The following is a 26,818-nucleotide window of genomic DNA, read 5'->3' on the forward strand; positions in this document are numbered from 1 at the left end:
AAGACAAGGCAGCCATCGAATAGGGCCCGATTGTTCCTACTTGGTCAGCCGAGGAGCAAGGGGGGGGGGGTGGGGGGGGGGGGGGGGGGGGGTGGGGGCAAGCGTTTCAACCGAGCAAAGCTCACCATGGGGAAAGGTGGCTATGCCAACTAGCCTGATGCCCTGCTCCCGCAGTGACGGATAATCGTACTCTGGTTTCTCTTCATAACGTACAAGTCTTTCACCTTTTACTAAAGACTTCTGTGGAGAGCAGCACTAATGAGTTGTTTCTATTTTTGGCAGGCTTTACCTTTGCGGGTGAAGCCCTTTCTGTCTGTGCAAAAGAAATCTTGTTACTGTGCAGAGTGACTTCTCTGAGTAGAGTCGCCTTACTTGTTGCGACTGTGCCGATGTTCGAAGCTGGAGTGCAAAGTTGTTGCTTGAATGGTGCTTGCTGGAGCGTGCGGGAGTGCAAAGTTATACCATTTAAAAGGGCTGAAGAGTGCTCAGTGCAGCGGGTGGGCGGAGGTGCAAAGTGACCACTCTGGCCACTATGGCCATAAAAAGAACAGGGGTGTTAGCGGACAAGTGCGCATTGTGCCAGGAAGGGCCCTCGGACGTGAACCAGTGGACAGTTGTCGCTTCTCGGCCTTTTGGCTAAGATCAAGTGTAGTATCTGTTCTTATCAGTTTAATATCTGATATGTCCTCTATACGAGGACTACATATCAAATGGATTTTTAGCAATAGGAGTTGAAAAAGTAGCTTGCTCCGTTCACTCCAAGCATTGACCCCGTACTGCAGTGCCGCTGGGAACGGTGCGCTCTTCTCTACTCTTGTGAAAAAGCAAACAGCGGTGCAGGATGCAAGTTTCAGGGAGCCCAAGATGAAACTTTCTTTTAGTCTGCTGAGAAAAGAGAGTGAATGCGATGTAGACTTTAACCCGGCTATGGGAGCGAGCCGAGTGTCGGCTAACCGGGAGAATTGCTTGAAAGAAACGCCATACCAAATGAGCGGTCAGAACAAAGCCTCAATACGGTGTTCCCGTTGTGTTTTTGTTGCTGCCGCTGTTTGCTTTTTCACAAGAGCGCACCTGTTGAGGGGGGCTCTGGGGGGGCCTGGGTGATGGTGGGTCTCAGGCCCGGGCTGCTGCGACTGGTGTGACCGGGTGGTTTGTTTGTTTGTTTTTTGTTGTTGTTTGTTTGTTTTTTGTAGAGGTCCTCCGGAGTGGGGTTGGGTTGAGTGGGGTGGGGCGGGATGGGTACCTTCTGGGGGTACAGTAGCTCCCAGAATATGGTCGCTGCAGGCCCCGAGCCTGGTGGACATCGCACAAAGACAAGGCAGCAACAAAAACACCACGGGAAAACCGTATTGAGGCTTTGTTCTGACCGCTCATTCGGTGTCGCGTTTCTTTCAAGCAATTCTCCCAGTTAGCCCGCACTCGGCTCGCTCCCAGAGCCGTGTTAAAGTCTACTTCGCATTCACTCTCTTTTCTCAGCAGACTTTTGGGATTTTATCAATAAAATGAATTCCTTCACTCAAACTATGTTAAAACTGCTTTGTCCTTCATATTTACCATGTCTTGAAAGATTTAAACAAAAAAACCAACGTTGTACTTTGCAGTAAAAGAAATAGCAAATCTAAAGTTTCAGGAATCCGAGAATAAGCTTACTTTCATGAGTTCTTCACGATTTCTGATTTTGCTATAAAATGAATTCCTTCACTCAAACTAAATTAAAACTGCTAAACCGCTAATCTGTTACATGTAAGGCAGATGTCAAATTCACCGAATTAGGATTATTCGGTATTCGGCCAATCGAGCTGTAGCAGCTTCGGTAAAAGAGTATAAATTGAAGAGTTTGTGAATAAAGGTGTGCGCACACATGGTGAGCTGTAGGAAAATAGGCAGGGAGCAATGCCGACTGGGGTATATGTTCTTGTGAATGTGTTGTGTAAGTGTCCTGTTGAATGTTACATGTTTGGGCTTTGACACGCTTCACTGTGGTTGTTAACTGTGTGGTGTGTCCTGAAATGTTATATGTTTGGGCTGTGTGACATGCTTAATGCTTCTCAGTAGCTACCCACTTATTCATATATAGCAACTGACAACGTAAGAAGTCCGGACATACTTTGATAGAGTAGTTGTAGAAGTATCCTTATTGATAATAGATAAACTAATTCATAGTGATAGAACAGTAGATGAACAGGTGCCTGCACATGTCTCACAAAAATAAAATGGATGTATGATTGCTGACGGCAGAGCAATACTGCCAAACTTATGAGTTCTTGTGGCAAACTTGATTCAGTGTCTTGACGTGTATACGCTGTTTCGCTGACTTGATTGTCACAAGAAACAAAGTGTGTTTGATAAGATCCGACCATTTTATTACGGGAGGATCAGTATGTATGGATTCTGATGTGACTGATAAAACCCATTCGTATCTTAAGCACAATCTAATACGTGAGACAACGCCCTGGCACACGATAAAAAAAAAAAGAGAGAGCGGTTTTGTGTCCCCACAGTCCATAATGTAGAAAAGAGAGAAAAAAGCCTTTCTGATTTGGTGTGTGTGCTCACAGTGCAGAGTGTAGAGAAAAGAAAGCCGTTTTGGTGTCACGGGTGTTGTGACTTACACACACACATTTCTAAATTGAGAAAGGAAATTATTTTAGAGGAAGCACTAGAGTTTAGATCCAACATTTGTTGATAGGCATTCATTTATTTCTTCACTTTTGATAAAAATGATAAGACTGACCTAAAGAATTGGAGGCCCATCACACTTTTAAACTTTGACTGTAAACTTTTTAGCAAGGTTTTAACGACACGGATGTCCTCTGTTTTAGAGGAGGTAATTCACCCAGACCAGGCTTGTGCCATCTCAGAGAGACAACTCACCGACAGCCTCGTACTGATTCGAGACATCATTGATTACGCTAGAGACAGAAACACCCGGCTTGTCATCTTAAATTTAGACTTTGAAAAAGCTTTTGATCGGGTCTCGCATCAATATCTCTTTCAGGTGTTGCAGCAATCGAATAGGGCCCGATTGTTCCTACTTGGTGAGATTTGCTTGGTTGAGACGCTTGCTCCCCCCCCTTGCTCCTCGGCTGACCAAGTAGGAACAATCGGACAATTCTCCCGGTTAGCCCACACTCGGCTCGCTTCCAGAGCTGTGTTAAAGTCTACTTCGCATTCACTCTCTTTTCTCAGCAGATTAAAAGAAAGTTTCATCTTGGGCTCCCTGAAACTTCCATCCTGCACCGCTGTTTGCTTTTTCACAAGAGCAGAGAAGAGCGCACCGTTCCCAGCGGCACTGCAGTACTGGGTCGATGCTTGGAGTGAACGGAGCAAGCTTCTTTTTCAACTCCTATTCTTAAAAATCCATTTAATATGTAGTCCTCGTATAGAGGACACATTAAACTGATAAGAACAGATACTACACTTGATCTTAGCCAAAAGGCCGAGAAGCGATAACTGTCCACTGTTTCAGGTCCGAGGGCCCTTGCTGGCACAATGCGCACTTGTAGCAGTGTTCTTTTTATGGCCATAGGTGGCCAGAGTGTCACGTTGCACCTCCGCCCACCCGCTGCACTGAGCACTCTTCAGCCCTTTTAAATGGTATAACTTTGCACTCCCGCATGCTCCAGCAAGCACCATTCAAGAAACAACTTTGCACTCCAGCTTCGAACATCGGCACAATCGCAACAAGTAAGGCGACTCTACTCAGAGAAGTCACTCTGCACAGTAACAAGATTTCTTTTGCACAGACAGAAAGGGCTTCACCCGCAAAGGTAAAGCCTGCCAAAAATAGAAACAACTCATTAGTGCTGCTCTCCACGAAAGTCTTTAGTAAAAGGCGAAAGACTTGTATGTTATGAAGAGAAACCAGAGTACGATTATCCGTCACTGCGGGAGCAGGGCATCAGGCTAGTTGCCATAGCCACCTTCCCCATGGTGAGCGTTGCTTGGTTGAAACGCTTGCCCCTGTGCAATCGACAAGGCAGCAACAAAAACACCACGGGAACACCGTATTGAGGCTTTGTTCTGACCGCTCATTCGGTGTCGCGTTTCTTTCAAGCAATTCTCCCGGTTAGCCCACACTCGGCTCGCTCCCAGAGCCGTGTTAAAGTCTACTTCTCATTCACTCTCTTTTCTCAGCAGACTCTTGGGATTTTATCTATAAAATGAATTCCTTCACTCAAACTATGTTAAAACTGCTTTGTCCTTCATATTTACCATGTCTAGAAAGATTTAAACAAAAAAAAAACAACGTTGTACTTTGCAGTAAAAGAAAGAGCAAATCTAAAGTTTCAGGAATCCGAGAATAAGCTTACTTTCATGAGTTCTTCACGATTTCGGATTTTGCTATAAAATGAATTCCTTCACTCAAACTAAATTAAAACTGCTAAACCGCTAATCTGTTACATGTAAGGCAGATGTCAAATTCACCGAAATAGGATCTAAGGGTATTCGGCCAATCGAGCTGTAGCAGCTTTGGTAAAAGAGTATAAGTTGAAGAGTTTGTGAATAAAGGTGTGCGCACACATAGTGAGCTGTAGGAAAATAGGCAGGGAGCAATGCCGGCTGGGGTATATGTTCTTGTATGTTGTCTGACTGTTTGATTAGAATGTCTTGTGTAAGTGTCCTGTTGAATGTTACATGTTTGGGCTTTGACACTTCACGGTGGTTGTTAACTGTGTGGTGTGTCCTGAAATGTTATATGTTTGGGCTCTGTGACATGCTTAATGCTTGTCAGTAGCTACCCACTTATTCATATATAGCAACTGACAACATAAGAAGTCTGGACATACTTTGATAGTAGTTGTAGAAGTATCCTTATTGATAATAGATAAACTAATTCATAGTGATAGAACAGTAGATGAACAGGTGCCTGCACATGTCTCACGAAAATAAAATGGGTGTATGATTGCTGACGGCAGAGCAATACTGCCAAACTTATGAGTTCTTGTGGCAAACTTGATTCAGTGTCTTGACGTGTATACGCTGTTTCGCTGACTTGATTGTCACAAGAAACAAAGTGTGTTTGATAAGATCCGACCATTTTATTACGGGAGGATCAGTATGTATGGATTCTGATGTGACTGATAAACCCATTCGTATCGTAAGCATAATCTAATACGTGAGACAACGCCCTGGCACACAATCAAAAAAAAAAAGAGAGAGCGGTTTTGTGTCCCCACAGTCCATAATGTAGAAAAGAGAGAAAAAAGCCTTTCTGATTTGGTGTGTGTTCTCACAGTGCAGAGTGTAGAGAAAAGAGAGAAAAGAAAGCCGTTTCGGTGTCACGGGTGTTGTAACTTACACACACACATTTCTGAATTGAGAAAGGAAATTATTTTAGAGGAAGCACTAGAGTTTAGATCCCACATTTGTTGATAGGCATTCATTTATTTCTTCACTTCTGATGAAGTTTCAACAATAAACAACAAACTTTGTATTATGAGAAAGAACCAGACTCATTCTTCAGGAATCCGAAAATAAGCTCTATTTTACGAGTTATGCACGAATTCGGATTCTCCTATAAAACCTTAACTCTAACCAAGTTAAGACTGCTTTGTCCTTCATATTTATTCATGTCTAATCAAGTTTCAACGATAAACAACGTTGTACTTTGTACTTCTTCAGCAATAAGCATCTCTCGACATATGACGAAATACAGATTTTGCTATAAAATTAATTCCTTCTATCAGCCTGACTCAAAACTGTTTGTCCTCCTTATTTATCCACTTCAAATCAAGTTTCAACAATTAAAAAAATGTTGTAGTTTGAGAAAAAACAACTTAATCTTAAGCAATCAGTAGGGTAAGAAAAGGTGCAAATGCCAACCATACATCACTAAAAGGTGGAGCGGAAGTATTCGGCTGCAAGTAGGTGCGAATGCCTGACGATGTATGATCAAAAGAGGGAGCGGAGGTTTTCGGCTGCAAGGTCTGAATGTCCAACCATAATTTGTAAAAACCGGGGAAGAAAAGGCTCGAAAGCCCGACTATACACCATCAAAAGCGGGAGCGGAGGTGTTCGGCTGCAAGTAGGTGTGAATGTTCGACCATAATTTGTAAAAAGCGGGTAAGAAAAGGTTCGAATGCCCGACTATATATTAACCAAAGCAGGAGGAGAGGTCTTCGGATAAGAGTGGGTGAGAATTTACAACCATAATCTATAAAATGCGGTGAAAAAAAAGGTGTGAATACCCCATAGAACACTAAAAGGTAGAGCGGAAGTGTTCGGCTGCAAGAAGGTGTGAATGTCTGACCATAGTTTGTAAAAAGCGGGTAAGAAAAGGTTCGAATGCCCGAACATACACCATCAAAGGAGGGAGCGGAGGTGTTCCGCTGTAAGAAGGTGTGAATGTCCGACCATAGTTGGCAAAAAGCAGGTAAGAAAAGGTTAAAATACCCGAATGTACACAATCAATAGCGGGAGCAGAGTTGTTCCGCTACTAAAAGGTGTGAAAGTCCGACCATGGTTTGTAAAAAGCGGGTAAGAAAAGGTGCGAATGCCCGACAATGTATGATCAAAAGAGGGAGCGGAGGTTTTCGGCTGAAACAAGGTCTGAATGTCCATCCATATTTTGTAAAAATCTGGGAAGAAAAGGCTCGAAAGCCCGACTATACACCATCAACAGCTGGAGCGGAGGTGTTCAGCTGCAAGAAGGTCTGAATGTCCATCAATAATTGCTAGAAAACATGGAAGAGAATTTTCGAATATCAAACCGCACATGATCATAAGCGGGAGAGGAGGTGTTCAAATGCAAGAAGGTGTGAATGTCCACCCATAATTACTGCAAAATGGGTAAGAAAAGGTACGAATGCCCAACCATACATGATCCTAACAGGGAGCGGAGGTGTTTGGCTGCGACAAGGTGTGTTTGTCCACCCATAATTAATGAAAAGCGGGCAACAAGTAGGTTTGAATACCCATCATCAAAAGCAGGAGTGGATGTGTTCGGCTACAAGAAGGTTTGAATGTCTGACCATAGTTTGTAAAAAGCGGGTAAGAAAAGGTTCGAATGCCCGAACATACACCATCAAAGGAGGGAGCGGAGGTGTTCCGCTGTAAGAAGGTGGGAATGTCCAACAGTAATTGGCAAAAAGCGGGTAAGAAAAGGTTAAAATACCCTATTGTACACAATCAATAGCGGGAGCAGAGTTGTTCCGCTACTAAAAGGTGTCAAAGTCCGACCATGAATTGAAAAAGCAGGTAAGAAAAGGTGCGAATGCCCGACAATGTATGATCAAAAGAGGGAGCGGAGGTTTTCAGCTGAAAGAAGGTCTGAATGTCCATCCATAATTTGTAAAAATCGGGGAAGAAAAGGCTCGAAAGCCCGACTATACACCATCAACAGCTGGAGCGGAGGTGTTCAGCTGCAAGAAGGTCTGAATGTCCATCAATAATTGCTAGAAAACATGGAAGAGAATTTTCGAATATCAAACCGCACATGATCATAAGTGGGAGAGGAGGTGTTAAAATGCAAAAAGGTGTGAATGTCCACCCATAATTACTGCAAAATGGGTAAGAAAAGGTACGAATGCCCAACCATACATCATCAAAAGCAGGAGTGGATGTGTTCGGCTACAAGAAGGTTTTAATGTCCGACCATAGTTTGTAAAAAGCGGGTAAGAAAAGGTTCGAATGCCCGAACATACACCATCAAAAGAGGGAGCGGAGGTGTTCCACTGTAAGAAGGTATGAATGTCTGACCATAGTTGGTAAAAAGCGGGTAAGAAAAGGTGAAAATACCCGACTGTACACAATCAATAGCGGGAGCGGAGTTGTTCGGCTACTAAAAGGTGTGAAAGTCCAACCCTGGTTTGTAAAAAGCGGGTAAGAGAAGGTGCGAATGCCCGACAATGTATGATCAAAAGAGGGAGCGGAGGTTTTCGGCTGCAAGAAGGTCTGAATGTCCAACAATAATTTTGTAAAAACCGGGGAAGAAAAGGCTCGAAAGCCCGACTATACATCATCAAAAGCGGGAGCGGAGGTGTTCAGCTGCAAGAAGGTCTGAATGTCCATCAATAATTGCTAGAAAACATGAAAGAAAATTTTCGAATATCAAAGCACACATCATCATAAGCGGGAGAGGAGGTGTTCAGCTGCAAGAAGGTGTGAATGTCCGACCATAGTTTGTAAAAAATGGGTAAGAAAAGGTGCGAATGCTCAACCATACATCATCAAAAGCAGGAGTGGATGTGTTCGGCTAAAAGAAGTTTTGAATGTCCGATCATAGTTCGTAAAATGCGGGTAAGAAAAGGTTCGAATGCCCGAACATACACCATCAAAAGAGGGAGCGGAGGTGTTCCGCTGTAAGACGGTGTGAATGTCCAACAATAGTTGGTAAAAAGCGGGTAAGAAAAGGTTAAAATACCCGACTGTACACAATCAATAGCGGGAGCGGAGTTGTTCGGCTACAAGAAGGTGTGAAAGTCCGACCATGGTTTGTAAAAAGCGGGTAAGAAAAGGTTCGAATGCCCGAATATATACCATCAAAAGCGGAAGCGGAGGTGTTCGGCTGCAAGAAGGTGTGAACGTCCAACCAAAGTTTGTAAAAAGCAGTGAAGAAAAGTTTCGAATATCCAACCAAACATAATCAAAAGCGGGAGCAGAGCTGTTCGACTGCAAGTAGGTGTGAATGTCAGATCATAATTTGCAAAAAGCTGATGAGAAAGGGTGAGAATGCCCGACTATACACCATCAAATGCGGGAGCGGAGGTGTTCGGCTGCAAGTAGGTGTGAATGTTCGACCATAATTTGTAAAAAGCGGGTAAGAAAAGGTTCGAATGCCCGACTATATATTTACCAAAGCAGGAGGAGAGGTCTTCGGATAAGAGTGGGTGAGAATTTCCAACCATAATCTATAAAATGCGGTGAAAAAAAAGGTGTGAATACCCCATAGAACACTAAAAGGTGGAGCAGAAGTGTTCGGCTGCAAGAAGGTGTGACTGTTCGACTATATTTGGTGAAAAGCAGGTGAAGCAAGGTCTGAATGCCTAACCTTACATCATCAAAAACTAGATCAGAGGTGTTTGGCTGCAAGAAGGCCATAGTTTGCCAAAAGCGGGTAAGCTGCGAATGACCGACTAAATATCAACAAAAGTGGGGGCGGAGGTCTTCGGATGCAAGTGGGTGTGAATATCCCACCATACAAGTATGGTGGAGAGGAAGCTGTGAATGGCCGACCATAGTAAAAAGCGGGTGAGAAAAGGTGCGAATGTCCAATCATACATGATCAAAACAGGGAGCGGAGGTGTTTGGCTGCGACAAGGTGTGTATGTCCACCCATAATTAATGAAAAGCGGGCAACAAGTAGGTTTGAATACCCATCATCAAAAGCAGGAGTGGATGTGTTCCGCTACAAGAAGGTTTGAATGTCTGACCATAGTTTGTAAAAAGCGGGTAAGAAAAGGTTCGAGTGCCCGAACATACACCATCAAAAGAGGGAGCGGAGGTGTTCCGCTGTAAGACGGTGTGAATGTCCAACCATAGTTGGTAAAAAGCGGGTAAGAAAAGGTTAAAATACCCGACTGTACACAATCAATAGCGGGAGCGGAGTTGTTCGGCTACAAGAAGGTGTGAAAGTCCGACCATGGTTTGTAAAAAGCGGGTAAGAAAAGGTGCGAATGCCCGACAATGTATGATCAAAAGAGGGAGTGGAGGTTTTCGGCTGCAAGAAGGTCTGAATGTCCAACCATAATTTGTAAAAACCGGGGAAGAAAAGGCTCGAAAGCCCGACTATACACCATCAAAAGTGGGAGCGGAGGTGTTCAGCTTCAAGACGGTCTGAATGTCCATCAATAATTGCTAGAAAACATGAAAGAAAATTTTCGAATATCAAACTGCACATGATCATAAGCAGGAGAGGAGGTGTTCAGCTGCAAGAAGGTGTGAATGTCTACCCATAATTACTGAAAAATGGGTAAGAAAAGGTGCGAATGCCTAACCATACATCATCAAAAGAGGGAGCGGAGGTGTTCCGCTGTAAGACGGTGTGAATGTCCGACCATAGATGGTAAAAAGCGGGTAAGAAAAGGTTAAATTACCCGACTGTACACAATCAAAAGAGGGAGCGGAGTTGTTCAGCTAAGAGGTGTGAAAGTCCGACCTTGGTTTGTAAAAAGCGGGTAAGAAAAGGTTCGTATGCCCGAATATACACCATCAAAAGCGGAAGCGGAGGTGTTCGGCTGCAAGATATTGTGAACGTCCGACCAAAGTTTGTAAAAAGCAGTTAAGAAAAGGTTCGAATATCTAACCAAACATAAGAATGAGTCTTTTCCGCTGTAGAATGCCCGACTATAGACCATCAAATGCGGGAGCGGAGGTGTTCGGCTCTGAGTAGGTGTGAATGTCCGACCATAATTGCTGAAGAATGTGTTAGAAAAGGTAAGAATGCTGGACCATACATCATCAAAAGCGGTAGAGATGGTGTTCGGCTGCAAAAAGGTGTGACTGTTCGACTAAAGTTTGTAAAAAGTGGGTAAGACAAAGTGCGAATGCCTGACAATGTATGATCAAAAGCGGGAGCGGAGGTGTTCAGCTGCAAGAAGGTCTACATGTCCATCAATAATTGCTAGAAAACATGAAAGAAACTTTTCGAAAATCAAACCGCACATGATCATAAGGGTAAGAAAAGGTTAAAATACCCGACCGTACACAATCAATAGCGGGAGCGGATGTGTTTGGCTACAAGAAGGTTTGACAGTCCGACCATGGTTTGTAAAAAGCGGGTAAGAAAAGGTGCGAATGTCCGAAAATGTATGATCAAAAGAGAGAGCGGAGGTTTTCGGATACACGAAGGTTTGAATGTCCTACCATAGTTTGTAAATAGCGGGTAAGAAAAGGTTCGAATGCCCGACTATACACCATAAAAAGCGGGAACGGAGGTGTTCCGCTGTAAGACGGTGTGAATGTCCGACCATAGTTGGTAAAAAGCGGGTAAGAAAAGGTTAAAATACCCGACTGTACACAATCAATAGCGGGAGCGGAAGTGTTCGGCTACAAGAAGGTGTGAAGAAGATGCAGTAGAAGAAGTTGAAATCCAAATACACATTGATAAATATGAAGGACAAAGCAGTTCCCACTTGCCCATAAGAAAATAAGCTTATTCTCGGATTCCTGATCCTTCAGTGTTGCTCTTTCTTCTACTGCAAAATACAGTGTTGTTCTTTGTTGAAGTCGATCTAGACATTGATAAATATGAAGGAAAAAGCAGTTTTAACTTGGTTTGAGTGAATGAATTCATTTTATACATAAAATCCGAAATCGTGCAGAACTCATGAAAATAAGCTTATTCTCGGATTCCTAAAACTTTTGATTGGCTCTTTCTTTTACTGCAAAGTACAACGTTGTTTTTTTGTTTAAATCTATTGAGACATTGATAAATATGAAGGTAAAAGCCGTTTTAACATAGTTTGAGTGAAGGAATTGATTTTATAGAAAAAATCCCAAATCATGCAGAACTCCTCAAAAGGGGCGTATGGCTTAATCACAAGTGTGGTTCTTTCTCATTCAGGGTAGTATGAGGAAGTTTATGCTTGAAATATATGTAGAAATGGGTACATACAGCCAGGGCGTTGAGGGTGTCCGATTTGGCGACCTCAGAATCGGGTCTCTGCTTTTTGCAGATGATGTGGTTCTGTTAGCGTCGTCAGGCCGTGACCTTCAGCTCTCACTGGAGCGATTCGCAGCCGAGTGTGAAGCGGCTGGGATGAGAATCAGCACCTCCAAATCCGAGACTATGGTTCTCAGCCGGAAAAGGGTGGAATGCTCTCTCCGGGTCGGGAATGAGATCCTTCCCCAAGTGGAGGAGTTCAAGTATCTCGGGGTCTTGTTCACGAGTGAGGGACGAATGGAGCGGGAGATTGACGGGCGGATCGGTGCGGCGTCTGCAGTGTTGCGGGCTCTGCACCGACCCGTCGTTGTGAAGAGGGAGCTGAGCCAGAAGGCGAAGCTCTCTACTTACTGGTCAATCTACGTTCCCATCCTCACCTATGGTCACGAGTTGTGGGTAGTGACCGAAAGAACGAGATCGCGAATACAAGCGGCCGAAATGGGTTTCCTCCGCAGGGTGTCTGGGCTCTCCCTTAGAGATAGGGTGAGAAGCTCAGTCATCCGGGAGGGGCTCGGAGTAGAACCGCTGCTCCTCCGCATTGAGAGGAGTCAGATGAGGTGGCTCGGGCATCTGGTTAGGATGCCCCCTGGGCGCCTCCCTGGGGAGGTGTTCCGGGCACGTCCCACTGGGAGGAGACCCCGGGGAAGACCCAGGACACGCTGGAGAGACTATGTCTCTCGGCTGGCCTGGGAACGCCTCGGGGTCCCCCCGGAAGAGCTGGAGGAAGTGGCCGGGGACAGAGACGTCTGGGTTTCTCTGCTCAAGCTGCTGCCCCCGCGACCCGACCCCCGGATAAGCGGCAGATGATGGATGGATGGATGGGGTACATATGAAGGACAAAGCAGTGTTAACTTAGTTTGAGAGAAGGAATTCATTTTATACATAAAATCCCAAATCATGCAGAACGTATGAAAAGAAGCTTATTCTCGGATTCCTGATCCTTCAGTTTTGCTCTTTCTTCTACTGCAAAATACAATGTTGTTCTTTGTTGAAGTCGATCTAGACATTGATAAATATGAAGGAAAAAGCAGTTTTAACTTGGTTTGAGTGAATGAATTCATTTTATACATAAAATCCGAAATCGTGCAGAACTCATGAAAATAAGCTTATTCTCGGATTCCTAAAACTTTTGATTTGCTCTTTCTTTTATTGCAAAGTACAACGTTGTTTTTTTGCTTAAATCTATTGAGACATTGATAAATATGAAGGACAAAGCAGTGTTAACTTAGTTTGAGTGAAGAAATTCATTTTATACATAAAATCCGAAATCGTGCAGAACGTATGAAAAGAAGCTTATTCTCGGATTCCTGATCCTTCAGTTTTGCTCTTTCTTCTACTGCAAAATACAATGTTGTTCTTTGTTGAAGTCGATCTAGACATTGATAAATATGAAGGAAAAAGCAGTTTTAACTTGGTTTGAGTGAATGAATTCATTTTATACATAAAATCCGAAATCGTGCAGAACTCATGAAAATAAGCTTATTCTCGGATTCCTAAAACTTTTGATTTGCTCTTTCTTTTATTGCAAAGTACAACGTTGTTTTTTTGTTTAAATCTATTGAGATATTGATAAATATGAAGGTAAAAGCCGTTTTAACATAGTTTGAGTGAAGGAATTAATTTTATAGATAAAATCCCAAATCATGCAGAACTCCTCAAAAGGGAGGTATGGCTTAATCACAAGTGTGGCTCTTTCTCATTCAGGGTAATATGAGGAAGTTTATGCTTGAAATATATGTAGAAATGGGTACATATGAAGGACAAAGCAGTGTTAACTTAGTTTGCGTGAAGAAATTCATTTTATACATAAAATCCGAAATCGTGCAGAACTCATGAAAATAAGCTTATTCTCGGATTCCTAAAACTTTTGATTTGCACTTTCTTTTACTGCAAAGTACAACGTTGTTTTTTGTTGAAATCTATCTAGACATTGATAAATACCAGCCGAAACTCTGCTGCCGCTTTTGATAATTTATGGTTGGGCATTCTTACCTTTTCTTACCCGCTTTTTACAAATTATGATCTTACATTCACACCTACTTGCAGTCGAACACCTTCTCATCCACTTATGATCATGTGCGGTTGGGCTTTCGCACCTTTTCTTACCCATTTTTCAGTAATTATGGGTGGACATTCAGACCTTCTTGCAGCCGAAAACCTCGGCTCCTCTTTTGATCATACATTGTCGGGCATTCACACCTTGTCTTACCCGCTTTTTACAAACTTTAGTCGGACATTCAAACCTTCTTGCAGCTGAACCACCACTCCCTGTTTTGATCATATATGGTCTGGCAATAGTACCTTTTCTTACCCGTTTGTGAGTAATTATGGCTGGACATTCACACCTTCTTGCAGCCAAACACAACCTCTCCCGCTTTTGATGATATATGGTCCGGCATTCTTACCTTTTCTAACACATTTTTCAGCAATTATGGTCGGACATTCACACCTACTCACAGACGAACACCTCCGCTCCCACATTTGATAGTGTATAGTCGGGCATTCTCGCCCTTTCTCATCAGCTTTTTGCTAATTATGATCTGATATTCACACCTACTTGCAGTCGAACAGCTCTGCTCCCGCTTTTGATTATGTTTGGTTGGATATTCGAACATTTTCTTAATGCTTTTTACAAACTTTGGTCGGACGTTCACACCGTCTTGCAGCCGAACACCTCCGCTTCCGCTTTTGATGGTGTATAGTCGGGCATTCGAGCCTTTTCTTACCCACCTATTACTTACTATGGTTGGACATTCAAACCTCTGCTCCCGCTTTTGATGGTGTATAGTCGGGCTTTCGAGCCTTTTCTTCCCCGATTTTTACAAATTATGGTTGGACATTCAGACCTTGCAGCCGAAAACCTCCGCTCCCTCTTTTGATCATACATTGTCGGGCATTCGCCCCTTGTCTTACACGGTTTTTACAAACTTTAGTCAGACATTCACACCTTGCAGCTGAACCACCTCCATTCCCTGTTTTGATCATGTGTGGTCTGGAAATACTACCTTTTCTTCCCCCGTTTGTGAGTAATTATGGCTGGACATTCACACCTACTTGCAGCCGAAAAACCACCTCTCCCGCTTTTGATGATGTATTGTCCGGCATTCTAGTCTTTTCTATCACATTTTTCAGCAATTATGATCTGACATTCACACCTACTTGCAGTCGAACAGCTCTGCTCCCGCTTTTGATTATGTTCGGTTGGATATTCAAACCTTTTCTTAACTGCTTTTTACAAACTTTGGTCGGACGTTCACATCTTCTTGCAGCCGAACACCCCCGCTTCCGCTTTTGATGGTATATATTCAGGTATTCGAACCTTCTCTTACCCGCTTTTTACAAACCATGGTTGGACTTTCATACCTTCTTGTAGCTGAACAACTCCACTCCTGCTTTTGATGATTTATGGTTGGACATTCGCATCTTTTCCTACCCATTTTTCAGTAATTATGGGTGGATATTCACATCTTCTTGCAGCTGAACACCTCCTCTCCCGCTAATGATCATGTAAGGTTTGATATTCGAAAATTTTCTTTCATGTTTTAAAGCAATTATTAATGGACATTCACACCTACTTGCAGCCGAACACCACCTCTCCCGCTTTTGATGATGTATGGACCGGCATTCTTACCTTTTCTAACACATTTTTCAGCAATTATGGTTGGAGAATCACACCTACTCACAGCCGAACAACTCCGCTACAGCATTTGATGGTGTATAGTCGGGATTTCTCACCCTTTCTCATCAGCTTTTTGCAAATTATTCTCTGACATTCACACCTACTTGCAGTCGAACAGCTCTGCTCCCGCTTTTGATTATGTTTGGTTAGATATTCGAACCTTTTCTTAACTGCTTTTTTACAAACTTTGGTCGGACGTTCACACCTTCTTGCAGCCGAACACCTACGCTTCCGGTTTTGATAGTGTATATTCGGGCATACGAACCTTTTCTTACCCGCTTTTTACAAACCATGGTCGGACTTTCACACCTTCTCTTAGCTGAACAACTCCGCTCCCTCTTTTGATTGTGTACAGTCGGGTATTTTAACCTTTTCTTACCCGCTTTTTACCAACTATGATCGGACATTCACACCGTCTTACAGCGGAACACCTCCGCTCCCTCTTTTGATGGTGTATGTTCGGGCATTCGAACCTTTTCTTACCCGCTTTTTACAAACCAGGGTCGGACTTTCACACCTTTTAGTAGCCGAACAACTCCGCTCCCGCTATTGATTGTGTACAGTCGGGTATTTTAACCTTTTCTTACCCGCTTTTTACCAACTATGGTCGGACATTCACACCGTCTTACAGCGGAACACCTCCTCTCCCTCTTATGATCATGTACGGTTTGATATTCGAAAATTTACTTTCTTATTTTAAAGCAATTATTGATGGACATTCAAACCTTCTTTTTGATGGTGTATAGTCGGGCTTTCGAGCCTTTTCTTCCCGATTTTTACAAACCATGGTGTGACTTTCACACCTTCTTGTAGCCGAACAACTCCGCTCCCGCTATTGATTGTGTACAGTCGGGTATTTTAACCTTTTCTTACCCGCTTTTTACCAACTATGGTCGGACATTCACACCGTCTTACAGCGGAACACCTCTGCTCCCGCTTTTGATCATGTAAGGTTTGATATTCGAAAATTTTCTTTCATGTTTTAAAGCAATTATTAATGGACATTCACACCTACTTGCAGCCGAACACCACCTCTCCCGCTTTTGATGATGTATGGACCGGCATTCTTACCTTTTCTAACACATTTTTCAGCAATTATGGTTGGAGAATCACACCTACTCACAGCCGAACAACTCCGCTACCGCATTTGATGGTGTATAGTCGGGATTTCTCACCCTTTTTCATCAGCTTTTTGCAAATTATTCTCTGACATTCACACCTACTTGCAGTCGAACAGCTCTGCTCCCGCTTTTGATTATGTTTGGTTAGATATTCGAACCTTTTCTTAACTGCTTTTTTACAAACCTTGGTCGGACGTTCACACCTTCTTGCAGCCGAACACCTACGCTTCCGGTTTTGATAGTGTATATTCGGGCATACGAACCTTTTCTTACCCGCTTTTTACAAACCATGGTCGGACTTTCACACCTTCTCTTAGCTGAACAACTCCGCTCCCTCTTTTGATTGTGTACAGTCGGGTATTTTAACCTTTTCTTACCCGCTTTTTACCAACTATGATCGGACATTCACACCGTCTTACAGCGGAACACCTCCGCTCCCTCTTTTGATGGTGTATGTTCGGGCATTCGAACCTTTTCTTACCCGCTTTTTACAAACTATGGTCAGACATTCACACCTTCTTGCAGCCGAACACTTCCGCTCTACCTTTTAGTGTTCTATGGGGTATTCACACCTTTTTTTTCACCGCATTTTATAGATTATGGTTGTAAATTCTCACCCACTCTTATCCGAAGACCTCTTCTCCTGCTTTGGTTAATATATAGTCGGGCATTCGAACCTTTTCTTACCCGCTTTTTACAAATTATGGTCGAACATTCACACCTACTTGCAGCCGAACACCTCCGCTCCCGCTTTTGATGGTGTATAGTCGGGCTTTCGAGCCTTTTCTTCCCCGGTTTTTACAAATTATGGTTGGACATTCAGACCTTGCAGCCGAAAACCTCCGCTCCCTCTTTTGATCATACATTGTCAGGCATTCGCACCTACTTGCAGCCGAATACTTCCGCTCCACCTTTTAGTGATGTATGGTTGGCATTTGCACCTTTTCTTACCCTTTCTTACCCTACTGATTGCTTAAGATTAAGTTGTTTTTTCTCAAACTACAACATTTTTTTAATTGTTGAAACTTGATTTGAAGTGGATAAATAAGGAGGACAAACAGTTTTGAGTCAGGCTGATAGAAGGAATTAATTTTATAGCAAAATCTGTATTTCGTCATATGTCGAGAGATGCTTATTGCTGAAGAAGTACAAAGTACAACGTTGTTTATCGTTGAAACTTGATTAGACATGAATAAATATGAAGGACAAAGCAGTCTTAACTTGGTTAGAGTTAAGGTTTTATAGGAGAATCCGAATTCGTGCATAACTCGTAAAATAGAGCTTATTTTCGGATTCCTGAAGAATGAGTCTGGTTCTTTCTCATAATACAAAGTTTTTTGTTTATTGTTGAAACTTCATCAGAAGTGAAGAAATAAATGAATGCCTATCAACAAATGTGGGATCTAAACTCTAGTGCTTCCTCTAAAATAATTTCCTTTCTCAATTCAGAAATGTGTGTGTGTAAGTTACAACACCCGTGACACCAAAACGGCTTTCTTTTCTCTCTTTTCTCTACACTCTGCACTGTGAGAACACACACCAAATCAGAAAGGCTTTTTTCTCTCTTTTCTACATTATGGACTGTGGGGACACAAAACCGCTCTCTTTTTTTTTTTTTGATTGTGTGCCAGGGCGTTGTCTCACGTATTAGATTATGCTTACGATACGAATGGGTTTATCAGTCACATCAGAATCCATACATACTGATCCTCCCGTAATAAAATGGTCGGATCTTATCAAACACACTTTGTTTCTTGTGACAATCAAGTCAGCGAAACAGCGTATACACGTCAAGACACTGAATCAAGTTTGCCACAAGAACTCATAAGTTTGGCAGTATTGCTCTGCCGTCAGCAATCATACACCCATTTTATTTTCGTGAGACATGTGCAGGCACCTGTTCATCTACTGTTCTATCACTATGAATTAGTTTATCTATTATCAATAAGGATACTTCTACAACTACTATCAAAGTATGTCCAGACTTCTTATGTTGCTGAAGTAGACTTTAACACGGCTCTGGGAGCGAGCCGAGTGCGGGCTAACCGGGAGAATTGCTTCAAAGAAACGCGACACCGAATGAGCGGTCAGAACAAAGCCTCAATACGGTTTTCCCGTGGTGTTTTTGTTGCTGCCTTGTCTTTTGCACAGAGTAAAAGACAAGGCAGCCATCGAATAGGGCCCGATTGTTCCTACTTGGTCAGCCGAGGAGCAAGGGGGGGGGGGGGGGGGGGGGCAAGCGTCTCAACCAAGCAAAGCTCACCATGGGGAAGGTGGCTATACCAACTAGCCTGATGCCCTGCTCCCGCAGTGACGGATAATCGTACTCTGGTTTCTCTTCATAACGTACAAGTCTTTCGCCTTTTACTAAAGACTTCTGTGGAGAGCAGCACTAATGAGTTGTTTCTATTTTTGGCAGGCTTTACCTTTGCGGGTGAAGCCCTTTCTGTCTGTGCAAAAGAAATCTTGTTACTGTGCAGAGTGACTTCTCTGAGTAGAGTCGCCTTACTTGTTGCGACTGTGCCGATGTTCGAAGCTGGAGTGCAAAGTTGTTGCTTGAATGGTGCTTGCTGGAGCGTGCGGGAGTGCAAAGTTATACCATTTAAAAGGGCTGAAGAGTGCTCAGTGCAGCAGGTGGGCGGAGGTGCAAAGTGACACTCTGGCCACCTATGGCCATAAAAAGAACAGGGGTGTTAGCGGACAAGTGCGCATTGTGCCAGGAAGGGCCCTCGGACGTGAACCAGTGGACAGTTGTCGCTTCTCGGCCTTTTGGCTAAGATCAAGTGTAGTATCTGTTCTTATCAGTTTAATATCTGATATGTCCTCTATACGAGGACTACATATTAAATGGATTTTTAGCAATAGGAGTTGAAAAAGTAGCTTGCTCCGTTCACTCCAAGCATTGACCCCGTACTGCAGTGCCGCTGGGAACGGTGCGCTCTTCTCTACTCTTGTGAAAAAGCAAACAGCGGTGCAGGATGCAAGTTTCAGGGAGCCCAAGATGAAACTTTCTTTTAGTCTGCTGAGAAAAGAGAGTGAATGCGAAGTAGACTTTAACACGGCTCTGGGAGCGAGTCGAGTGCGGGCTAACCGGGAGAATTGCTTGAAAGAAACGCCATACCAAATGAGCGGTCAGAACAAAGCCTCAATACGGTGTTCCCGTTGTGTTTTTGTTGCTGCCGCTGTTTGCTTTTTCACAAGAGCGCACCTGTTGAGGGGGGGGCCTGGGGGGGCCTGGGTGATGGTGGGTCTCAGGCCCGGGCTGCTGCGACTGGTGTGACCGGGTGGTTTGTTTGTATGTTTTTTGTTGTTGTTTGTTTGTTTTTTGTAGAGGTCCTCCGGAGTGGGGTTGGGTTGAGTGGGGTGGGGCGGGATGGGTACCTTCTGGGGGTACAGTAGCTCCCAGAATATGGTCGCTGCAGGCCCCGATTCTGGTGGACATCAGGCCCTCCTGTCCTGTGTTGGCTCCCTTTTAAAAAGTACAGAACTTAGAACAGGTCTAGTCCCTGGCTTTCGGCAGAACTGTCTTCTTTACTTTTTTTTTTTTTTTCCCCTTATCGTGTTCAGTATTATGGCAGCAGAATTGTAGTCTGAATACCTTTGATGCCAAACAGATTTGCTTTGCCAAGGGAAGTTTTATAAATGTAAAGCTCCCCTTGATGCCCATTTATTTATTTCTGTTTACAATATATGACATGTAATAGAACTGAACCGGACCGGGGGACAAGGAAAGAAGAAGAGGAAAGAAGAGAAAAACAGAACATACATCGCATACAACACAGCTGTGGATATAGATGACCTGAGACGACATGATAATACATCAACTGCTTAGCGACCATACTACTGGACTATAATGAATGTGGTTGTGTGTGTGTGAGAACATGCAACACCCATGGCACAGGACCTACATGATAACCGTGCTTAGTTATGAGTGTATAAGCGTACAGGGCCACAATCCACAGCCCCCCCAAGCAATCAGAAGCAGGCAGAGAGGGCCACAAGACCCAGGCCACCAGCAGCCCCCACAGAGCACAGAACCCAGGAAGCCCACCGCAGGGGCAACCACGCATCCACCCAGAAGACTGCAGAGGAAGCCCCCGGAAAGAGCCCCCATAAGCATAGGGCAGAGGCCCTCCGGGAGCCAGGGGCAACAGCCCACCGACGTCGCCAGGCCCCAGCCGCCCAGACATGGGCCGTGCACTGGATCCGGGCCCCAGGAGCCCGAGCGCCCCCAAACCCCCCGACAGAGGCCCCACCCAATACCCAGGAGGGCCAAGCGCCCCAGACAGCCACACAGTGGGTCAGCGCCTGCCCCAGCACCCCTGGCCAAGTGCCCTGGGAGTCAAGACGTGCCCACAGGTGGGTGAAGTCGCGAGCAGCGGAGAGAGGCCACGCCGCCCCCCCCATCGGGAGAAGCACAGGCAGGCCAGGCGACAGCAAGTCCAAGATCCAGGCCCAATCATTACCACACACACTTTCATGTCCCATACATCCACACGTCCTCCCTCCCTCGACTCCGCTGGGGTGTAGTGCAGCGGGCACACCAGGGGGCCAGCAGCCCCCCAGCCACCACAGACCCCAAACCAGCAGAACAATTAATTAATCCTCCTGGCCCCTCCCGCCCCGAGCAGCAACCAGGAAGCAGGGGTGTGCGAAGAAGACCCCTCCCCTCACCCTTCTGGCTCTTCAATATTTTCTAATAGTGAGCAATTAAAATTGAGGGGCAGCCAAACTTGTAGAACTGGGAGCGTGGCCCTCTGGGCAGCCTACATACCCAAAGAGCCCCGCCCACCAGATGCCACTCAGTGTAACCACCCCCCAAGACCTAATGTGTGTGTGTGAGTGTGTTTGATAAGTAGTAATGTCTAAGGTGTAATTAAAACAGGGGTGGGAACTGCAGAGTGCAACTACTGCAGAGTCCACTACACCCCACCGAACACACACGCCCCCAAAACCCTTCATGTGTGAGTGTGTGCTGTGTACAGGAGCCAGAAGGGAGAATGGGGATATACACTGGGGGCAGCCAGGGACTGGCTGCAATAGGCATCCCCGCTACCAGGGAGCCAACACAGGACAGGAGGGCCTGATGTCCACCAGGCTCGGGGCCTGCAGCGACCATATTCTGGGAGCTACTGTACCCCCAGAAGGTACCCATCCCGCCCCACCCCACTCAACCCAACCCCACTCCGGAGGACCTCTACAAAAAACAAACAAACAACAACAAAAAACAAACAAACAAACCACCCGGTCACACCAGTCGCAGCAGCCCGGGCCTGAGACCCACCATCACCCAGGCCCCCCCAGAGCCCCCCTCAACAGGTGCGCTCTTGTGAAAAAGCAAACAGCGGCAGCAACAAAAACACAACGGGAACACCGTATTGAGGCTTTGTTCTGACCGCTCATTTGGTATGGCGTTTCTTTCAAGCAATTCTCCCGGTTAGCCGACACTCGGCTCACTCCCATAGCCGGGTTAAAGTCTACATCGCATTCACTCTCTTTTCTCAGCAGACTAAAAGAAAGTTTCATCTTGGGCTCCCTGAAACTTGCATCCTGCACCGCTGTTTGCTTTTTCACAAGAGTAGAGAAGAGCGCACCGTTCCCAGCGGCACTGCAGTACGGGGTCAATGCTTGGAGTGAACGGAGCAAGCTACTTTTTCAACTCCTATTGCTAAAAATCCATTTAATATGTAGTCCTCGTATAGAGGACATATCAGATATTAAACTGATAAGAACAGATACTACACTTGATCTTAGCCAAAAGGCCGAGAAGCGACAACTGTCCACTGGTTCACGTCCGAGGGCCCTTCCTGGCACAATGCGCACTTGTCCGCTAACACCCCTGTTCTTTTTATGGCCATAGGTGGCCAGAGTGTCACTTTGCACCTCCGCCCACCCGCTGCACTGAGCACTCTTCAGCCCTTTTAAATGGTATAACTTTGCACTCCCGCACGCTCCAGCAAGCACCATTCAAGCAACAACTTTGCACTCCAGCTTCGAACATCGGCACAGTCGCAACAAGTAAGGCGACTCTACTCAGAGAAGTCACTCTGCACAGTAACAAGATTTCTTTTGCACAGACAGAAAGGGCTTCACCCGCAAAGGTAAAGCCTGCCAAAAATAGAAACAACTCATTAGTGCTGCTCTCCACAGAAGTCTTTAGTAAAAGGTGAAAGACTTGTACGTTATGAAGAGAAACCAGAGTACGATTATCCGTCACTGCGGGAGCAGGGCATCAGGCTAGTTGGCATAGCCACCTTCCCCATGGTGAGCTTTGCTCGGTTGAAACGCTTGCTCCCCCCCCCCCCCCCTTGCTCCTCGGCTGACCAAGTAGGAACAATCGGGCCCTATTCGATGGCTGCCTTGTCTTTTACTCTGTGCAAAAGACAAGGCAGCAACAAAAACACCACGGGAAAACCGTATTGAGGCTTTGTTCTGACCGCTCATTCGGTGTCGCGTTTCTTTCAAGCAATTCTCCCGGTTAGCCCGCACTCGGCTCGCTCCCAGAGCCGTGTTAAAGTCTACTTCGCATTCACTCTCTTTTCTCAGCAGACTCTTGGGATTTTATCAATAAAATGAATTCCTTCACTCAAACTATGTTAAAACTGCTTTGTCCTTCATATTTACCATGTCTTGAAAGATTTAAACAAAAAAACCAACGTTGTACTTTGCAGTAAAAGAAATAGCAAATCTAAAGTTTCAGGAATCCGAGAATAAGCTTACTTTCATGAGTTCTTCACGATTTCGGATTTTGCTATAAAATGAATTCCTTCACTCAAACTAAATTAAAACTACTAAACCGCTAATCTGTTACATGTAAGGCAGATGTCAAATTCACCGAATTAGGATTATTCGGTATTCGGCCAATCGAGCTGTAGCAGCTTCGGTAAAAGAGTATAAGTTGAAGAGTTTGTGAATAAAGGTGTGCGCACACATAGTGAGCTGTAGGAAAATAGGCAGGGAGCAATGCCGGCTGGGGTATATGTTCTTATATGTTGTCTGACTGTTTGATTTGAATGTGTTGTGTAAGTGTCCTGTTGAATGTTACATGTTTGGGCTTTGACACTTCACGGTGGTTGTTAACTGTGTGGTGTGTCCTGAAATGTTATATGTTTGGGCTCTGTGACATGCTTAATGCTTGTCAGTAGCTACCCACTTATTCATATATAGCAACTGACAACATAAGAAGTCTGGACATACTTTGATAGTAGTTGTAGAAGTATCCTTATTGATAATAGATAAACTAATTCATAGTGATAGAACAGTAGATGAACAGGTGCCTGCACATGTCTCACGAAAATAAAATGGGTGTATGATTGCTGACGGCAGAGCAATACTGCCAAACTTATGAGTTCTTGTGGCAAACTTGATTCAGTGTCTTGACGTGTATACGCTGTTTCGCTGACTTGATTGTCACAAGAAACAAAGTGTGTTTGATAAGATCCGACCATTTTATTACGGGAGGATCAGTATGTATGGATTCTGATGTGACTGATAAACCCATTCGTATCGTAAGCATAATCTAATACGTGAGACAACGCCCTGGCACACAATCAAAAAAAAAAAGAGAGAGCGGTTTTGTGTCCCCATAGTCCATAATGTAGAAAAGAGAGAAAAAAGCCTTTCTGATTTGGTGTGTGTTCTCACAGTGCAGAGTGTAGAGAAAAGAGAGAAAAGAAAGCCGTTTTGGTGTCACGGGTGTTGTAACTTACACACACACATTTCTGAATTGAGAAAGGAAATTATTTTAGAGGAAGCACTAGAGTTTAGATCCCACATTTGTTGATAGGCATTCATTTATTTCTTCACTTCTGATGAAGTTTCAACAATAAACAACAAACTTTGTATTATGAGAAAGAACCAGACTCATTCTTCAGGAATCCGAAAATAAGCTCTATTTTACGAGTTATGCACGAATTCGGATTCTCCTATAAAACCTTAACTCTAACCAAGTTAAGACTGCTTTGTCCTTCATATTTATTCATGTCTAATCAAGTTTCAACGATAAACAACGTTGTACTTTGTACTTCTTCAGCAATAAGCATCTCTCGACATATGACGAAATACAGATTTTGCTATAAAATTAATTCCTTCTATCAGCCTGACTCAAAACTGTTTGTCCTCCTTATTTATCCACTTCAAATCAAGTTTCAACAATTAAAAAAATGTTGTAGTTTGAGAAAAAACAACTTAATCTTAAGCAATCAGTAGGGTAAGAAAGGGTAAGAAAAGGTGCAAATGCCAACCATACATCACTAAAAGGTGGAGCGGAAGTATTCGGCTGCAAGTAGGTGCGAATGCCTGACAATGTATGATCAAAAGAGGGAGCGGAGGTTTTCGGCTGCAAGGTCTGAATGTCCAACCATAATTTGTAAAAACCGGGGAAGAAAAGGCTCGAAAGCCCGACTATACACCATCAAAAGCGGGAGCGGAGGTGTTCGGCTGCAAGTAGGTGTGAATGTTCGACCATAATTTGTAAAAAGCGGGTAAGAAAAGGTTCGAATGCCCGACTATATATTAACCAAAGCAGGAGGAGAGGTCTTCGGATAAGAGTGGGTGAGAATTTACAACCATAATCTATAAAATGCGGTGAAAAAAAAGGTGTGAATACCCCATAGAACACTAAAAGGTAGAGCGGAAGTGTTCGGCTGCAAGAAGGTGTGAATGTCTGACCATAGTTTGTAAAAAGCGGGTAAGAAAAGGTTCGAATGCCCGAACATACACCATCAAAGGAGGGAGCGGAGGTGTTCCGCTGTAAGAAGGTGTGAATGTCCGACCATAGTTGGCAAAAAGCAGGTAAGAAAAGGTTAAAATACCCGATTGTACACAATCAATAGCGGGAGCAGAGTTGTTCCGCTACTAAAAGGTGTGAAAGTCCGACCATGGTTTGTAAAAAGCGGGTAAGAAAAGGTGCGAATGCCCGACAATGTATGATCAAAAGAGGGAGCGGAGGTTTTCGGCTGAAACAAGGTCTGAATGTCCATCCATATTTTGTAAAAATCTGGGAAGAAAAGGCTCGAAAGCCCGACTATACACCATCAACAGCTGGAGCGGAGGTGTTCAGCTGCAAGAAGGTCTGAATGTCCATCAATAATTGCTAGAAAACATGGAAGAGAATTTTCGAATATCAAACCGCACATGATCATAAGCGGGAGAGGAGGTGTTCAAATGCAAGAAGGTGTGAATGTCCACCCATAATTACTGCAAAATGGGTAAGAAAAGGTACGAATGCCCAACCATACATGATCCTAACAGGGAGCGGAGGTGTTTGGCTGCGACAAGGTGTGTTTGTCCACCCATAATTAATGAAAAGCGGGCAACAAGTAGGTTTGAATACCCATCATCAAAAGCAGGAGTGGATGTGTTCGGCTACAAGAAGGTTTGAATGTCTGACCATAGTTTGTAAAAAGCGGGTAAGAAAAGGTTCGAATGCCCGAACATACACCATCAAAGGAGGGAGCGGAGGTGTTCCGCTGTAAGAAGGTGGGAATGTCCAACAGTAATTGGCAAAAAGCGGGTAAGAAAAGGTTAAAATACCCTATTGTACACAATCAATAGCGGGAGCAGAGTTGTTCCGCTACTAAAAGGTGTCAAAGTCCGACCATGAATTGAAAAAGCAGGTAAGAAAAGGTGCGAATGCCCGACAATGTATGATCAAAAGAGGGAGCGGAGGTTTTCAGCTGAAAGAAGGTCTGAATGTCCATCCATAATTTGTAAAAATCGGGGAAGAAAAGGCTCGAAAGCCCGACTATACACCATCAACAGCTGGAGCGGAGGTGTTCTGCTGCAAGAAGGTCTGAATGTCCATCAATAATTGCTAGAAAACATGGAAGAGAATTTTCGAATATCAAACCGCACATGATCATAAGCGGGAGAGGTGTTAAAATGCAAAAAGGTGTGAATGTCCACCCATAATTACTGCAAAATGGGTAAGAAAAGGTACGAATGCCCAACCATACATCATCAAAAGCAGGAGTGGATGTGTTCGGCTACAAGAAGGTTTTAATGTCCGACCATAGTTTGTAAAAAGCGGGTAAGAAAAGGTTCGAATGCCCGAACATACACCATCAAAAGAGGGAGCGGAGGTGTTCCACTGTAAGAAGGTATGAATGTCTGACCATAGTTGGTAAAAACCGGGTAAGAAAAGGTGAAAATACCCGACTGTACACAATCAATAGCGGGAGCGGAGTTGTTCGGCTACTAAAAGGTGTGAAAGTCCGACCCTGGTTTGTAAAAAGCGGGTAAGAGAAGGTGCGAATGCCCGACAATGTATGATCAAAAGAGGGAGCGGAGGTTTTCGGCTGCAAGAAGGTCTGAATGTCCAACAATAATTTTGTAAAAACCGGGGAAGAAAAGGCTCGAAAGCCCGACTATACATCATCAAAAGCGGGAGCGGAGGTGTTCAGCTGCAAGAAG

At 44.2% G+C, this 26,818-nt stretch overlaps 8 non-coding genes across 8 annotated transcripts; 4 read left to right on the forward strand and 4 right to left on the reverse strand.

Annotated features, from left to right (window-relative positions):
* Window positions 1-186: 186 nt before the first annotated feature.
* On the forward strand, window positions 187-300 carry LOC140317390 (U5 spliceosomal RNA). Its single transcript, XR_011917709.1, has one exon. It is a non-coding gene; the product is annotated as a U5 spliceosomal RNA (small nuclear RNA).
* Window positions 301-616: 316 nt separating this feature from the next.
* Window positions 617-807, forward strand: LOC140317008 (U2 spliceosomal RNA). Its single transcript, XR_011917362.1, has one exon. It is a non-coding gene; the product is annotated as a U2 spliceosomal RNA (small nuclear RNA).
* A 2,460-nt stretch (window positions 808-3,267) lies between these two features.
* LOC140317082 (U2 spliceosomal RNA) lies at window positions 3,268-3,451 on the reverse strand. The gene has a single exon (XR_011917430.1). It is a non-coding gene; the product is annotated as a U2 spliceosomal RNA (small nuclear RNA).
* A 308-nt stretch (window positions 3,452-3,759) lies between these two features.
* On the reverse strand, window positions 3,760-3,873 carry LOC140317316 (U5 spliceosomal RNA). Its single transcript, XR_011917640.1, has one exon. It is a non-coding gene; the product is annotated as a U5 spliceosomal RNA (small nuclear RNA).
* Window positions 3,874-18,728: 14,855 nt separating this feature from the next.
* LOC140317202 (U5 spliceosomal RNA) lies at window positions 18,729-18,842 on the forward strand. Its single transcript, XR_011917536.1, has one exon. It is a non-coding gene; the product is annotated as a U5 spliceosomal RNA (small nuclear RNA).
* Window positions 18,843-19,158: 316 nt separating this feature from the next.
* LOC140317274 (U2 spliceosomal RNA) lies at window positions 19,159-19,349 on the forward strand. Its single transcript, XR_011917602.1, has one exon. It is a non-coding gene; the product is annotated as a U2 spliceosomal RNA (small nuclear RNA).
* Window positions 19,350-21,988: 2,639 nt separating this feature from the next.
* LOC140317286 (U2 spliceosomal RNA) lies at window positions 21,989-22,179 on the reverse strand. The gene has a single exon (XR_011917613.1). It is a non-coding gene; the product is annotated as a U2 spliceosomal RNA (small nuclear RNA).
* Window positions 22,180-22,495: 316 nt separating this feature from the next.
* On the reverse strand, window positions 22,496-22,609 carry LOC140317392 (U5 spliceosomal RNA). Its single transcript, XR_011917710.1, has one exon. It is a non-coding gene; the product is annotated as a U5 spliceosomal RNA (small nuclear RNA).
* Window positions 22,610-26,818: the final 4,209 nt, after the last annotated feature.

This window comes from Leuresthes tenuis, unplaced genomic scaffold, assembly GCF_036924035.1.
Source record: "Leuresthes tenuis unplaced genomic scaffold, fLeuTen1.0.hap1 SCAF_10, whole genome shotgun sequence".
NCBI classification, from domain to species: Eukaryota; Metazoa; Chordata; class Actinopteri; order Atheriniformes; family Atherinopsidae; genus Leuresthes; species Leuresthes tenuis.